The sequence below is a fragment of the Schistocerca nitens genome, chromosome 4 (assembly GCF_023898315.1).
Source record: "Schistocerca nitens isolate TAMUIC-IGC-003100 chromosome 4, iqSchNite1.1, whole genome shotgun sequence".
NCBI classification, from domain to species: domain Eukaryota; kingdom Metazoa; phylum Arthropoda; class Insecta; order Orthoptera; family Acrididae; genus Schistocerca; species Schistocerca nitens.
The window spans coordinates 218,189,169-218,204,831 of NC_064617.1; the positions used below are offsets into that span (position 1 = coordinate 218,189,169).

General features: G+C 46.6%; 1 protein-coding gene across 1 annotated transcript in view; it reads right to left on the bottom strand.

The window, feature by feature from the left end:
* LOC126251929 (endothelin-converting enzyme homolog) overlaps positions 1 to 15,663 on the bottom strand; it is a 630,006-nt gene that overhangs the window by 19,951 nt on the left and 594,392 nt on the right. The gene's annotated exons all lie outside the window — the stretch shown is intronic.

A 15,663-nucleotide genomic window follows, 5' to 3' on the forward strand; every position in this document is an offset into this window, starting at 1 on the left:
GCACTGGGGTATGTCCCATATGAAAGTATTGGTTCACCGGCACATGTACTGGCTCGGCATCAATGGCAATATTGAGCGCCTGGTCCGTGGGTGCACTGTGTGCACGTCACCAGGCAAGCCCCCCTCAGTCGTATGCACCCTGGCCTATGCCTTGCCGGCCCTGAGATTGCATCCATAACCCCGTTTTTGGGGTCCATGTGGTTACTCATCATTGATGCCTACTCCAAATACCCATATGTTGCCCGCATGGCTTCCACCACCACAGAGGCTACTCTCGGCCCTGCCCCAGGTTCTCACCATTGGGGGCCTGCCATACACGTTGGTCCCCAATTCACGTCATCCTCCTTCCACAACTTCTGTCAGGCCAACGGTATCAAACATATCCGTAGTCCCCCTTTCCACCCTTCGTCCAATGGCGCGATGGAGAGACTTGTCCGCACTTTTAAACAACAGTTGACAAAGGCAGACGTCATATCTCCAACCACGTCGGACCTCACCCTGTTTTTGAGCACCTATCGGACTACGCCAATTGGCGGACACAGACCGGCAGAGCTCCTTCATGGGAGACAGCCACGGACCCTGCTCCATTAGCTGACACCATCCCCCTCTCACACCCACTCCCACTCCCAGCCCTAGCAGTGGTATGCCCCTGGCATGGCCATGTTGGCCCGCGAGTATGGGCGCAAGGCGGGTTGGACACCCACCACGGTCGTCACGGCCCAAGGGCGGCGTGTGACACCAGTGCAGACGTCAAAAGGGTTGGAGCACCACCATCATAATCAGCTCCACCCACGTGCCCCCGCAGGACTCGTGCCCACCACCTCTTCCCCTATCTCCTTCGGGTGTAGACATGGTCCTCGAGTCACAGTCCCGGCCCCTGGTTGCCATCTCCCTGCGGGCCTGCCGCCGGCCCTCTCTGCCCCTGTATGGATCGGCGGCTCCCTCCCCTGCCCTGGACTCTGGATTGGCTCTCATGGATACCTGGTGCGTCCCTTTCTCCCCGCCAATAGTGGTTGATGAGCCCAGCTCCTCTCCCCACTGCCGTCCACCTCAGCACTGTCTGGGGCATTTCCACCCCTACACACAAGTTTCAGGGGGCAGGGACCTGGTACAATACGTCACGGAATTTGAATTCCTGCCAGACATCATGGATGTTGAAGACTCCTAGAGGTCTCTGCACCATCGCGCCATAAGCTGTGGCAGTGCGCGTGTCCTGGCCCATATTTAGCGTGAGGGCGCCACAGCGGAACACGTGGTTCCAGTGGAGCGGCGCCCCCGATAGGGTATTTAAGCACCTGCCTCTCGCTCAGCCAGCGAGTCTAATCATTGTGTGAGTCTTGACACATCGCCTCAACAACAGACAGCATGTTTACCACTCTTTGTTTTCATTATTAGTGGACGTCTTGGATTCGTTTGATTGTCTCTATCACTCCGTTGCTTCTTGCGTGTTGTCTTCGTAAGGTCTCTCTCCATCGTCCGTCGTTGTTTCATGTCTGTCCTTTCCGTTCGTTAATTTGTTCACGAGCCGCTCTCCATTTTGGTCCCGCCGCACTTTCTCGGCCACCCCACAACCGGAATGGTCGCAGTTACAACAAAGAAGATCTTTTCGTTGAAATCTTGAACCTATAGCAGTCTTCTTGTTATGCCTGTCTGGAACTCAACATCTCCTCTATATGGTGAGTAGCACTCTCACTGTTTCTGTAATATTGTTTTCAGTAGTCCAAGATGCTGCACAACTCTACTGCAATCAAATATCCCACAACGTGGTTACCTTTCATCAAGCTGGTAGGAAATGGAAGTTTCCATGAGAAGCGTTTCATTATCAAGACTCTTGGAAATCAGTGAAGTTCTTCCAAGATCTTTTACACCCTTTTATATATAAAAGAGGCACACTTCCTCAAACAGCTTCCATTGTTGCTTTATTAAAACACTCTGACACAAGGATTACTTTTCTTAAGACACTTTCAGGAGAACTAGTCCCTTATGATCTCTTTGAAGGTTGGCTTTGTGCTGACAAACCAAATTTATATGTATATATCATTGGGTTTCACTAAGGGCTTATGAGTACACTTAAATAAAGCTCAATGTGTTTGTGTAAGCCTGATATAACTGTGATGTAACAGGAGTCCTTTCATCTGGACAGCAATGATAATTTTGCCTCGAACCCACTCAAGTATTGAATGCATTGCTCATCTCAAGGTTGAGAGGCGATTGTCTCCCCACATACCCCTTTTTTTCCAATTCAAGAAACCTCACAGTTCCTGTACTCAAAGCCAGAACCATATGAAACTTTTTGTGCATTCATCATATGGTACCACCAAACAGGGAATATTAACTTAAGTAACATGCCAGATAGAGAATGAATTATCCTCCTCACAAACAGTCTTATTAGCTACAACCCAATAAACACAGTTCACATTATGATGCTCTAAAAAGTAATTTAATGACAGACATGCATTCTCAAAATTTCAATGACAGTGAAACTGTCAAAATTGAAACGAAGTGTGTACCTTAAACCTCTTGCCTTCTTACTGACTAACTTATCCAGGTACGTCTCGTGGCCCACCTAACAGTTTTAGTCTGTTGGCAACTCTCTCCTACCTTCTAAACTCTGCAGAGGTTTTCTTGTATTCACTGCAGGAACAGCACCACAAGGAGATATGGAATTACAGATAATGGCTTAGTGCTGGCATGTGTGCGAGTCCAGCAAGGTGTGCAGGGGAAACAATGTGGAGTTCAGAAAGTAAACTGATTTATTGAGAGACTGACACTATTAGCCATAACTGAATTGTTCATTTGATAAAGAATATATTTTTGACAAAATAATTTAATTGGATGGACAAAAATGTATTCACCAAGTGCTGGCAGAACACACACACAACCTTCCTTTATATGTACATTCTGCTGCTGCTTGGTGAGTAGACATTTTATCTATCTAATTAAATCGTTTGGTAAAGAGCATCACCCACAAAAAATGGGGGGTCCAGATTCATGTCACAGTCCTGGACACACATTAAATTGCTGGAAAGTTACATGAGAGTGTACATCCAGCTCCAGAGTGAACGATACATCTCCACTTAAAGTCACATCCCAGGGAACCTCTCATGAGAGATCACATGAAATAAAACCAGTTAAGATTATCTAAATTAAAGGTTCCATAAAAGAATATCTGTAAGTAAATGATAAAATATTGCTAAAGGAAAATGTAGATGTGATAAGGAATATCATGGTGAAATCAACTGTATAATTTTCTTAAACAATTTATTAACGCAGTTGTAGCAGTCACATACTGAATTAAAAGCCACTGGAAGATTCAATAAGACATATTTTTTAAAAAATTGTTTTACTTTGCACTTTTTTATAAATTTATCTACAAAGAAATGTTTTACAAACTAACACATAAAAAAACTACTAGTAAAATGTCTGAAGTACGTGTGAATTTGGAAAAAAAGTTATTGTTCGTTGGTTGTTCTAAAAGAAGGGAGAAGGGAGCAAACTACGAGGTCATCCTAATAAAAAAATGCCAAAGGTGTGAGATTAAAACGGACAAGACATGTAACACAAAACGGGAAGAAAAAAAACCCACAAGAACGAAAGAAAGGCAACGAACCATAAAAGGAACAAAAGAGGACAAGAAAACAATAGAGACACTAGAAACAGAAGAAAGTAAAACAGCAAAGCAGATTACAGTGGCTGGCCAACCACAAGAATAAAAAGGAAAAGCCAGCCACTCTGCAACACTTTAAAACTTCCACCCTAAAAGCACTACAGTGGTGGACACAGAGGGAGAAAGGACATGCGCTAAAACCTACATATAAGTATAGAACCCAGTCTCACAGATAAACTTAAAACTAAAGCTGCTGCTGAGTCATCGTTGCCCAACACCGAAGGTCGGGAAGTGGGAAAGTTAAAAGTTCGCCGAAGAGTGGATAAACGTGGGCAGTCCAGCAAGAAGTGGACGACTGTCATTTGGGAGTCACAGCGACACAGAGGTGGGTCCTTGCGACAGAGTAGGGGACCATGCGTTAGCCACATATGGACAGTGCGGAGCTGGCAGAGGACAACTGATTCCCTGCGAGAGGACCGCATGGAAGACCTCCACACATTTGTCACCTCCTTAACGATACGCAACTTGTTGTGCGTACTGTTATACAATTCTGTCTCCCAAAGCCTGAAAACCCTGTGGCAGGTTAGCTTCAGAGATGCCCATCTCCAGAAGCAGTTTCCGCGTCGCCTGTTGGACCAGCCTGTCGGCAAATTCATCACCTGGGATTCCGACGTGTCCAGGGGTCCACACAAACACCATTGAACGACGGGACCATTCCAGGGCATAGATGGACTCCTGGATGGATGCTACCAGAGGGTGGTAAGTGTAGCACTGGTTGACAGCTTGTAGGCTGCTCAATGAGTCAGTACACAGCAGAAATGATGCACCAGGGCATGGTCAGATGTGCTCAAGAGCACAAGATATGACCGCCAGCTCTGCAGTGAAAACACTGCAGCCATCTGGCAAGGAGTTCTGTTCAATATGTCCTCCACGAACATACGGAAAGCCTACATGACCATCAGCCATTGAGCCATCAGTGTAAACCACTTTAAAGCCCCAAAATATATCAAGAGTCGAGAGGAAGTGACAGCGGAGAGCCGCAGTGGTAACAGAGTCCTTAGGGCCTCGTGAAAGGTCCAGACGAAGCTGCAGCCGAGGTATACACCATGGAGGCGTACGTGATCAGACCGCAAGTAGAGGTGGTAAAAGGAAGGACTCCAGTTCAGAGAGAAAGGACTGCACGCAAACCGTAATCGTTAGCCCCAACCAGGGCCACCGATGCGAGAGATGGACTGCTGCAGACGGGAAAAGGAGACGGTATATCGGATGCTCAGGAGAAGTATGAATGTGTGAAACGTAACTGGTGAGCAGTTGTGCATGTCCGATCTGCAATGGAGGAACCCCAGCCTCCACCACTACGTTGGTTACCGGACTCGTCCTAAAAGATCCTGTCACTAGTCGAACCCCACAGTGGTGCACAGGGTCGAGTAAATGCAACGCTGAGGGCGCTGCTGAGCCATAAACCATACTCCCATAGTCAATTCAGGATTGGACAAGGGCTCTGTAGAGCCACAGCAGTGTAGAGCGATCTGCACCCCAATTGGTGTTGCTCAGGCAACGGAGGGCACTGAGGTGCTGCCAGCACTTCTGCTTAAGCTGACGAAGATGAGGAAGCCATGACAATTGAGCATCGAAAACCAGTCCTAAGAATTGATATGTCTCCACTACAGTGAGTGAATCATCATGAAGGTAAGGCTCTTGACCTGGATGAACAGTACGACGCCAACAGAAGTGCATGACATGCGACTTTGTAGCTGAAAACTGGAAGCCGTGTACTAGAGCCCATGACTGTGCCTTGTGGATGGCTCCCTGTAGGCGATGCTCAGCAGTATGAAATGCAGAAGTCATCTGCATACAGAGGAGAGACGGGGGGCCAGACAGCTGCTGCTAGACCATTAATGGCCACTAAAAATAGAGAGGCACTGAAGACAGGGGCCCTACAGGACTCCATTCTCCTGGATATGGATGGAATATGGGAAACACCAACTTGGACATGGAAAGTACAGAGCGACAGGAAGTTTTGAATAAAAATCGGGAGCGGGCCCCGGAGATCCCCCCCATACAATTTGGCAAGGATATGATGTTGCCAGATCGTGTCATATGCTTTATGTAAGTCAAAAAAGACGGAACCAGGTGTTGCCATCTGGCAAAGGCTGTTCAGATGGCAGACTCGAGGGACACAAGATTATCAGTGGTAGAGTGACCCTGGCGGAAGCCGCCCTGACATGGAGCCAGTAGGCCACGTGCTTCCAGGACCCAGCCCAACCGCCGACATACCATACATTCCAGCAGCTTACAAAGAACGTTGGTGAGGCTGATGGGCTGATAGCTATTCACATCAAGTGGGTTTTTACCGGGTTTGAGCACCGGAATGATGGTGCTCTCCAGCCACTGCGATGGAAAGACATCATCGCACCAGCTCCAGTTGAAGACAATGAGGAGATGTCACTTGTAGTGAGATGAGATATGTTTAATCATCTAGCTGTGGGTCCGATCAGGCCCAGAAGCTGTGTCGGGGCAATGTGCGCAGGCCTTGAGGAGCTCCCACTCTGTAAGTGGGGCGTTATAGGATTCACTGTGGTGTGTAGTGAATGAGAGGACATTCCCTTCCAGCTGCCATTTGAGAGTGCGAAAAGCTGTGGAGTAATTCCCTGATGCAGAGGCTCGAGCAAACTGCTCGGCAATTGTGTTTGCGTCGGTAGATAACACGACATTTATGGTAACACCAGGAACACCTATTGGGGGTCTGGTACCCGAAAAGACGTTTGATCTTTGCCCAGACTTGGGAAGGTGATGTATGGCACCCAATGGTTGAGACATATCTCTCCAAACACTCCTGCTTCCGTCATCTGATAATCTGGCGAACGCGGGCACGGAGCCGTTTTTTAGGCTATGAGGTGCTCCAGGGAAGGGTGCAGCTTATGCTGCTGTAGAGACTGCTGACATTCTTTAATTGCTTCAGTGACTTCTGGTGACCACCAAGGGACTGCCTTACATCTCGGGCACCCTGAAGAGAGAGAGATTGCGTTTTCTGCTGCAGAAACAACTGTTGTAGTCACCTGCTCAACAATCATATCGATGTTACCGTGTGAGGGAGATTCAATGCTGACAGCACAGGTGAAAGTTTCCCAGTCCACCTTGTTTAAAGCCCATCTGGGTAGGCGTCCATGGGCCTGACGCTGTGGCAGTGACAGGAAGATGGGGAAGTGGTCACTACCACACAGGTCGTCATGTGCTCTCCAATGGATAGATGGGAGAAGTCCTGGGCTGCAAATTGATAAATCAATGGCCAAGTAACTACCATGAGCCATAAGAGTGGTGGCCCCAGTATTTAAGAGGCAGAGGTTGAACTGAGACAGTAAAGTTTCGACATCTCTGCCTCGGCCAGTAAGCACAGTGTCACCCCACAAGGTGGTTATGGACGTTAAAATCCCCCAAAAGTAGGAAAGGTTTAATGCAGATAATACATTCAGGGGCACTGCACCATTTGGAGGAAAATATACACTGCAGACAGTTATTTCCCGTGTCATCCTTATTCTGACAGCCACAGCTTCAAGAGGGGTTTGAAGTGGCACAGGTTCACTACAGACTGAGTTTAGGACATAAATGCAAACTCCACCCGACCCTAGATTGTAGTCATTATGGTTCCTGTAATATCCCTCATAGCCACGGAGGGCAGGGATCCGCTTTGCCGGGAACAAGGTTTCCTGGAGGGCAACGAAGATAGCAGGTGTAAAGCTTAATAGTCGCCGTAGCTCAGCCAGGTGGTGGAAAAAAACTGCCGCAACTCCACTGGAGGATGACATCGTGAGACTGGGAAGGCATGGAGTGTGGCCTGAGCTCCCAGTTGGTGCACATCGACAGCACAGAAAGATACGTATATAGCTTCTTTTCTGTGTTTACTTTGTAGATCCTTACTTAAATTGCGTGTGAGTTTCGTATAGGAGGTGTAATTTCAAGTTTTAGTTACTGTAATCGTAAATTCAGGCAGATTGTAGTGCAGTCGTTGGGCATTTGTACAGGTTAGTTCATACATTGCTTGCGTGTTTCCCTTGCGTTATCTAGGCACGGACTCGTGTTTCAGTAACTGTTGTTCAACATCGATTAGAATGGACAGGGACTGTGATTGCTGTGTTCAGATGAGGGCTGAGTTGGCATCCCTTTGCTCACAGCCTAGGCGGCGCTGACTTCAGTCATGCAGCTTGAGGCTGTTGCCAATGGGCACCACTGTGGGGAGCCGGACTTGGGTATCATGGGGATGTCAACCTCGTCCCATCTGTCCCCAGATCGGTCTGCCGCTGAGGTTGACCCAGTTGCTGCCCGCAGTGGGGCTCAGCCCTCGCCTGTGGTTGATTGGAAGGTCGTTCCAAGGTGTGGCAGGCAGCAAAAGACGTCCCCGGAAGCTGATCAGAAAGCCTCCCCGGTGCGTCTGACAAACAAGGTTTCAGGTACTGTCTCTGGCTGAGCCAGATTCAGCTGCCTGCCCTGTTTCAGAGGATGATTCTCAGCCTTCAAGGTCCGGGCAATCGCAGAGGGTGGGCTTATTGGTAGTTGGGAACTCCAATGTTAGGTGCGTAATGGGGCCCCTTCGGGATATGGCGGCTAAGGAGGGGAAGAAATCCAGTGTGCACTCCGTGTGCATTCCGGGTGGAGTCATTCCTGATGTGGAAATGGTCCTTCTGGATGCCATGAAGAGCACAGGGTGCAGCCAGCTGCAGGTGGTGGCACATGTCGGCACTAATGACGTGTGTCGCTTTGGATCTGAGGAAATTCTCTCTGGATTCCAGCGGCTACCTGATTTGGTGAAGGCTGCCGGTCTTGCTTACGAGATGAAGGCAGAGCTCACCATCTGCAGCATCATTGACAGAACCGACTGTGGACCTTTGGTGCAGAGCCAGGTGGAGGGTCTGAATCAGAGGCTCAGACGGTTTTGCGACCATGTTGGCTGCAGATTCCTTGACTTGCGCCATAGGGTGGTGGGGTTTCGGGTTCCGCTGAGTAGGTCAGGAGTTCACTACACTCAGCTGGTGGCTACACAGGTAGCAGAGGCTGTGTGGCGTGGACTGGGCGGTTTTTTAGGTTAGAAGGCCTCGGGAAAGTACGGGGTGGGCTGCAATCTCAAAGGGTGCATGGCAAATACAGGACGTGCTTGGATCAAGGAACAGTCAGAATTGTAGTTGTAAATTGTTGTAGTTGTGCTGGGAAAGTCCCTGAGGTTCAAGCACTAATAGAAAGCACAGAAGCTGAAATCTTTATAGGTACAGAAAGATGGCTAAAGCCTGAAATAAGTTCTGCAGAAATTTTTACGAAGTCTCAGATGGTGTTCAGGAAAGATAGATTAGGCAGAATTGGTGGTGGAGTGTTTGTGTCTGTCAGTAGTGGTTTATCTTGTAGTGAAGTCGAAGTAGATACTCCATGCGAATTGGTATGGGTGGAGGTTATACTTAACAGCCGAACTAAGTTAATAACTGGCTGCTTCTACCGACCCCCAGACTCCGATGATATAGTTGCTGAACAGTTCAGAGAAAATTTGAGTCTCGTAACAAATAAATACCCCACTCATACGGTTATAGTTGGTGGGGACTTCAACCTTCCCTCGATATGTTGGCAAAAATACTTGTTCAAAACCGGTGGTAGACAGAAAACATCTTCTGAGATTGTCCTAAATACTTTCTCTTAAAATTATTTCGAGCAGTTAATCCACGAACCCACGTGAATTGTAAATGGTTGCGAAAACACACTTGACCTCTTAGCCACAAACAATCCAGAGCTAATAGAGAGCATCATGACTGATACAGAGATTAATGATCACAAGGTCGTTGTAGCTAGGCTCAATACCGTTTCTTCCAAATCCAACAGAAACAAATGCAAAATAATTTTATTTATTAAAGCGGATAAAGTGTACTAGATGCCTTCTTAAGAGACAATCTCCATTCCTTCCGAACTGACTATGCAAATGTAGACGAGATGTGGCTCCAATTCAAACAGCAATTGAGAGATTTATACCTCATAAATTGGTAAGAGATGGAACTGATCCCCCATGGTACACAAAACAGGTCCGAACACTGTTGCAGAGGCAACGGAAAAAGCATGCGAAGTTCAGAAGAACACGAAATCCCGAAGCTTGGCTAAAACTTACAGACGCACAAAATTTGGCACGGACTTCAATGCGAGATGCCTTTAATAGGTTGCACAACGAAACGTTGTCTCGAAATTTGGTAGAAAATCCGAAGAAATTCTGGTCGTGTGTAAAGTACACAAGCGGCAAGACACAGTCAATACCTTCGCTGCGCAGTGCCGATGGTACTGTTACTGACGACTGTGCCGCTAAAGCGGAGTTATTGAACGCAGTTTTCCGAAATTCCTTCACCAGGGAAGACGAATGGAATATTCCAGAATTTGAAACACGAACAGCTTCTAGCATGAGTTTCTTAGAAGTAGATATGTTAGGGGTTGCGAAGCAACTCAAATCGCTTGATACAGGAAAGTCTTCAGGTCCAGATTGTATACCAATTAGGTTCTTTTCAGATTATGCTGATACAATAGCTCCCTACTTAGCAATCATATACAACCGCTCGCTCACTGATAGATCTGTACCTACAGATTGGAGAATTGCGCAGGTCGCACCAGTGTTTAAGAAGGGTAGTAGGAGTAATCCATCGAACTACAGACCTATATCATTGTCGTCGGTTTGCAGTAGGGTTTTGGAGCATATACTGTATTCAAACATTATGAATCACCTGGAAGGGAACGATCTATTGATACGTAATCAGTATGGTTTCAGAAAACATCGTTCTTGTGCAACACAGCTAGCTCTTTATTCGCATGAAGTAATTGCCGCTATCGACAGTTGATTCCGTATTTCTAGATTTCCGGAAAACTTTTGACACCGTTCCTCACAAGTGACTTCTAATCAAGCTGCGGGCCTATGGGGTATCGCCTCAGTTGTACGACTGGATTGGTGATTTCCTGACAGGAAGGTCGCAGTTCGTAGTTGTTGTTGTTGTTGTTGTTGTTGTTGTCTTCAGTCCTGAGACTGGTTTGATGCAGCTCTCCATGCTAATCTATCCTGTGGAAGCTCCTTCATCTCCCAATACCTACTGCAACCTACATCATTCTGAATCTGCTTAGTGTATTCATCTCTTGGTCTCCCTCTACATTTTTTACCCTCCACACTGCCCTCCAATGCTAAATTTGTGATCCCTTGATGCCTCAGGACATGTCCTACCAACCGATCCCTTCTTCTAGTCAAGTTGTGCCACAAACTTCTCTTCTCCCCAATTCAATTCAATACCTCCTCATTAGTTATGTAATCTACCCATCTAATCCTCAGCATTCTTCTGTAGCACCACATTTCGAAAGCTTCTATTCTCTTCTTTTCTAAACTATTTATTGTCCACGTTTCACTTCCATACATGGCTACACTCCATACAAATACTTTCAGAAACAGTTTCCTGACACTTAAATCTATACTCGATCTTAACAAATTTCTCTTCTTCAGAAACGCTTTCCTTCCCATTGCCAGTCTGCATTTTATATCCTCTCTGCTTCGACCATCATCAGTTATTTTGTTCCCCAAATAGCAAAACTCCTTTACTTCTTTAAGTGTCTCATTTCCTAATCTAATTCCCTCAGCATCACCCGACTTAATTCGACTACATTCCATTATCCTCGTTTTGCTTTTTTTGATGTTCATCTTATATCCTGCTTTCAAGAAACTGTCCATTCCGTTCAACTGCTCTTCCAAGTCCTTTGCTGTCCCTGACAGAATAAAGATGTCATCGGTGAACCTCAAAGTTTTTATTTCTTCTCCATGGACTTTAATACCTACTCCGAATTTTTCTTTTGTTTCCTTCACTGCTTGCTCAATATACAGATTGAATAACATCGGGGAGAGGCTACAACCCTGTTTCACTCCCTTCCCAACCACTGCTTCCCTTTCATGTCCCTCGACTCTTATAACTGCCATCTGGTTTCTGTACAAATTGTAAATAGCCTTTCGCTCCCTGTATTTTACCCCTGCCACCTTTAGAATTTGAAAGAGAGTATTCCAGTCAACATTGTCAAAAGCTTTCTCTAAGTCTACAAATGCTAGAAACGTAGGTTTGCCTTTTCTTAATCTTTCTTCTAAGATAAGTCGTAAGGTCAGTATTGCCTCACGTGTTCCAACATTTCTACGAAATCCAAACTGATCTTCCCCGAGGTCGGCTTCTACCAGTTTTTCCATTGGTCTGTAAAGAATTCGTGTTAGTATTTTGCAGCTGTGACTTATTAAACTGATAGTTCAGTAATTTTCACATCTGTCAACACCTGCTTTCTTTGGGATTGGAATTATTATATTCTTCTTTAAGTCTGAGGGTATATCGCCCGTCTCGTACATCTTGCTCACCAGATGGTAGAGTTTTGTCAGGACTGGCTCTCCCAAGGCTGTCAGTAGTTCTAATGGAATGTTGTCTACTCCCGGGGCATTGTTTCGACTCAGGTCTTTCAGTACTCTGTCAAACTCTTCACGCAATACCGTATCCCCCATTTCATCTTCATCTACATCCTCTTCAATTTCCATAATATTGTCCTCAAGTACATCGCCCGTGTATAGACCCTCTATATACTCCTTCCACCTTTCTGCTTTCCCCTCTTTGCTTAGGACTGGGTTTCCATCTGAGCTCTTGATATTCATACAAGTGGCTCTCTTTTCTCCAAAGGTCTCTCTAATTTTCCTGTAGGCAGTATCTATCTTACCCCTAGTGAGATAAGCCTCTACATCCTTACATTTGTCCTCTAGCAATGCCTGCTTAGTCATTTTGCACTTCCTGTCGATATCATTTTTGAGACGTTTGTATTCCTTTTTGCCTGCTTCATTTACTGAATTTTTATATTTTCTCATTTCATCAATTAAATTCAATATTTCTTCTGTTACCCAAGGATTTCTACTAGCCCTCGTCTTTTTACCTACTTGATCCTCTGCCGCCTTCACTACTTCATCCCTCAGAGCTACCCATTCGTCTTCTACTGTATTTCTTTCCCCCATTCCTGTCAATTGTTCCCTTATGCTGTCCCTGAAACTCTGTACAACCTCTAGTTTAGTCAGTTTATCCAGTTCCCATCTCCTTAAATTCCCACCTTTTTGCAATTTCTTCAGTTATAATCTACAGTTCATAACCAATAGATTGTGGTCAGAGTCCACATCTGCCCCTGGAAATGACTTACAACTTAAAACCTGGTTCGTAGTAATAGGCGGCAAATCATCGAGTAAAACTGAAGTGATATCAAGTGTTCCCCAGGGAAGCGTCCTGGGACCTCTGCTGCTCCTGATCTATATAAATGACCAGGGTGACAATCTGAGCAGTTCTCTTAGGTTGTTCGCAGATTATGCTGTAATTTACCGACTAGTAAGGTCATCCGAAGACCAGTATCAGTTGCAAAGCGATTTAGAAAAGATTGCTGTACGGTGTGGCAGGTGGCAGTTGATGCTAAATAACGGAAAGTGTGAGGTGATCCACATGAGTTCCAAAAGAAATCTGTTGGAATTCGATTATTCGATAAATAGTACAATTCTCAAGGCTGTCAATTCAACTAAATACCTGGGTGTTAAAATTTCGAACAACTTCAGTTGGAAAGACCAAATAGATAATATTGTGGGGAAGGCGAGCCAAAGGTTGCGTTTCATTGGCAGGACACTTAGAAGATGCAACAAGTCCACTAAAGAGACAGCTTACACTACACTCGTTTGTCCTCTGTTAAAATATTGCTGCGCGGTGTGGGATCCTTACCAGGTGGGATTGATGGAGGACATCGAAAGGGTGCAAAAAAGGGCAGCTCATTTTGTATTATCACGTAGTAGGGGAAAGAGTGTGGTAGATATGATACACGAGTTGGGATGGAAGTCATTAAAGCAAAGATGTTTTTCGTCGCAGTGAGATCTATTTACGAAATTTCAGTCACCAACTTTCTCTTCCGAATGCGAAAATATTTTGTTGAGCCCACCCTACATAGGCAGGAATGATCATCAAAATAAAATAAGAGAAATCAGAGCCCGAACAGAAAGGTTTAGGTGTTCGTTTTTCCCGCGCGCTGTTCGGGAGTGGAAGGGTAGAGAGATAGTATGATTGTGGTTCGATGAACCCTCTACCAAGCACTTAAATGTGAATTGCAGATTAATCATGTAGATGTAGATGTAGAATGTTCAATGAGGCAGTTTACACCTCAGAGTCACCTGCTGCGACTGATTTATTGCCTGAGCAGTCTATATCCATTGTGTCTGAGGGTCTGGTGAGATCTAGGTCCTCAGGTGACGCCAAAATCTCCACAACATCCTCAGATGCAGAGCTTGTACATAGTGCTGGTGCAGGTGCCACAGCAATTTCCTTGGTCTTAAGGGTTTTCTTTTTGGATTTCTGTCACTGCTTCTTGGTTTCTTTGGCTGGGAGGACTTCACTGGCTCAGTCTCCGGGACTGAGGATGAGCGTGAAGCCCTACAACCAGCTGCTTTTGGGCTCTTCAGCCACTGGTGGGTGTCATTTTTCCCACTAGCAGAAACCTGGGAAGGGAGTGACCCAAGGGACCCCTTCCCAGCAAGTGAAGCCAAAGAAGACTTATGCTTCTCTGGCTTAGAAGTGGGGATGGGCATTCGCGATGGTTAGGGGGGGTGTTGCTCCCAAAGTATGTGGCGCAGGAGCAACAGGGATGGAAATGCCCCCCACCTTCAAGGGGCAGGTGTAGTCTTCTGGCTCTTAGAGGTGATTGGGGTTGGCAGAGCTGATGGTGCCAGAACTGTTGTAGCGGTGGCATAAGATGATGTCATACGCACAGGATGCAGGCGTTCAAATTTTCTCTTAGCCTCAGTGTAGGTCAGTCGGTCCAGGGTCTTGTACTCCACGATTTTCCTTTCTTTCTGAAGAATCCTGCAGTCTGGTGAGCAAGCTGAATGTTGCTCTCCGCAGTTGACACAGATGACACAGATGGGAGGTGGGGCACATGGAGTACTGGGATGTGATGGGCATCCGCAATCTCGAGATGTGATACAGCTGAACTTCCAGCACTTAAAGTGCCGCATTGGGGGAGGGATATAGGGCTTTACATCACAGCAGTAGACCATCACCTTGACCTTCTTGGGCAATGTATCACCCTCAAAGGCCAAGATGAAGGCACCAGTGGCAACCTGATTATTCCCGGTGGACACGCAGGACGAAATATACACTTCACGCTCTAAATTGGTGCGCAGCTCGTCGTCAGGCTGCAAAAGCAGGTCCCTGTGAAATATGATACCCTGGACCATATTTAAGCTTTTATGGGGCGTGATGGTTACAGAAACATCCCCCACCTTGTCACAAGTGGATAATGCCCGTGACAGGGCAGAGGATGCTGTTGTGATCAAGACACCCAGATCTCATTTCGGACAAGCCCTCCACCTCCCCAAACTTGTCCTCTATATGCTCAACAAGAAACTGAGGCTTCGTTGTCATGAAAGATTCCCCATCAGTTCTCGAACATACAAGATACCGGGGCAAATAAGATCCGCTGACATCCTTAGCCTGATATTCCTCCCATGGTGTGGCCAGGGAGGGGAACGATTTGGAGTCATACTTCAGTGCACTGAATTGAGCTCATGAATGCTTAGAGACTGCTGGTGTTACACCAATAGCAAGAGATGATGGACTACGCTTCATCGTGTGTCATCTGCCCTGATGCCACCCACTCCGACCAGGGGCCCTCCCCGTGGGTGCCACCCAGCTGCAGCAAAGGCCACCTGGCAGGATGGCCATTGCTGAGAGTCCCGATGCCCCAGAGGGATGGGCATCTACCCCTTGGCAAATGTGGAGAGTTAACGGTGCAGGCATCAGGTGAGAGATCCCTGTGTGGTCAGGAGGCTACAAGCAACAGGGTACAACGTAGCCCCACCACAACAGACTGGCTACCATGCTGGATATCAGGTGCAAAGAAGTCCATGGTCATTGTCAATGCAGAATGCGACACTGCATAGTGCTTGGTGCAAAACGCACCCAGGAAGGTGTCCTCGCCCAAGAGATGGAGAATGGGCAGGACTGCAATGTGACGAT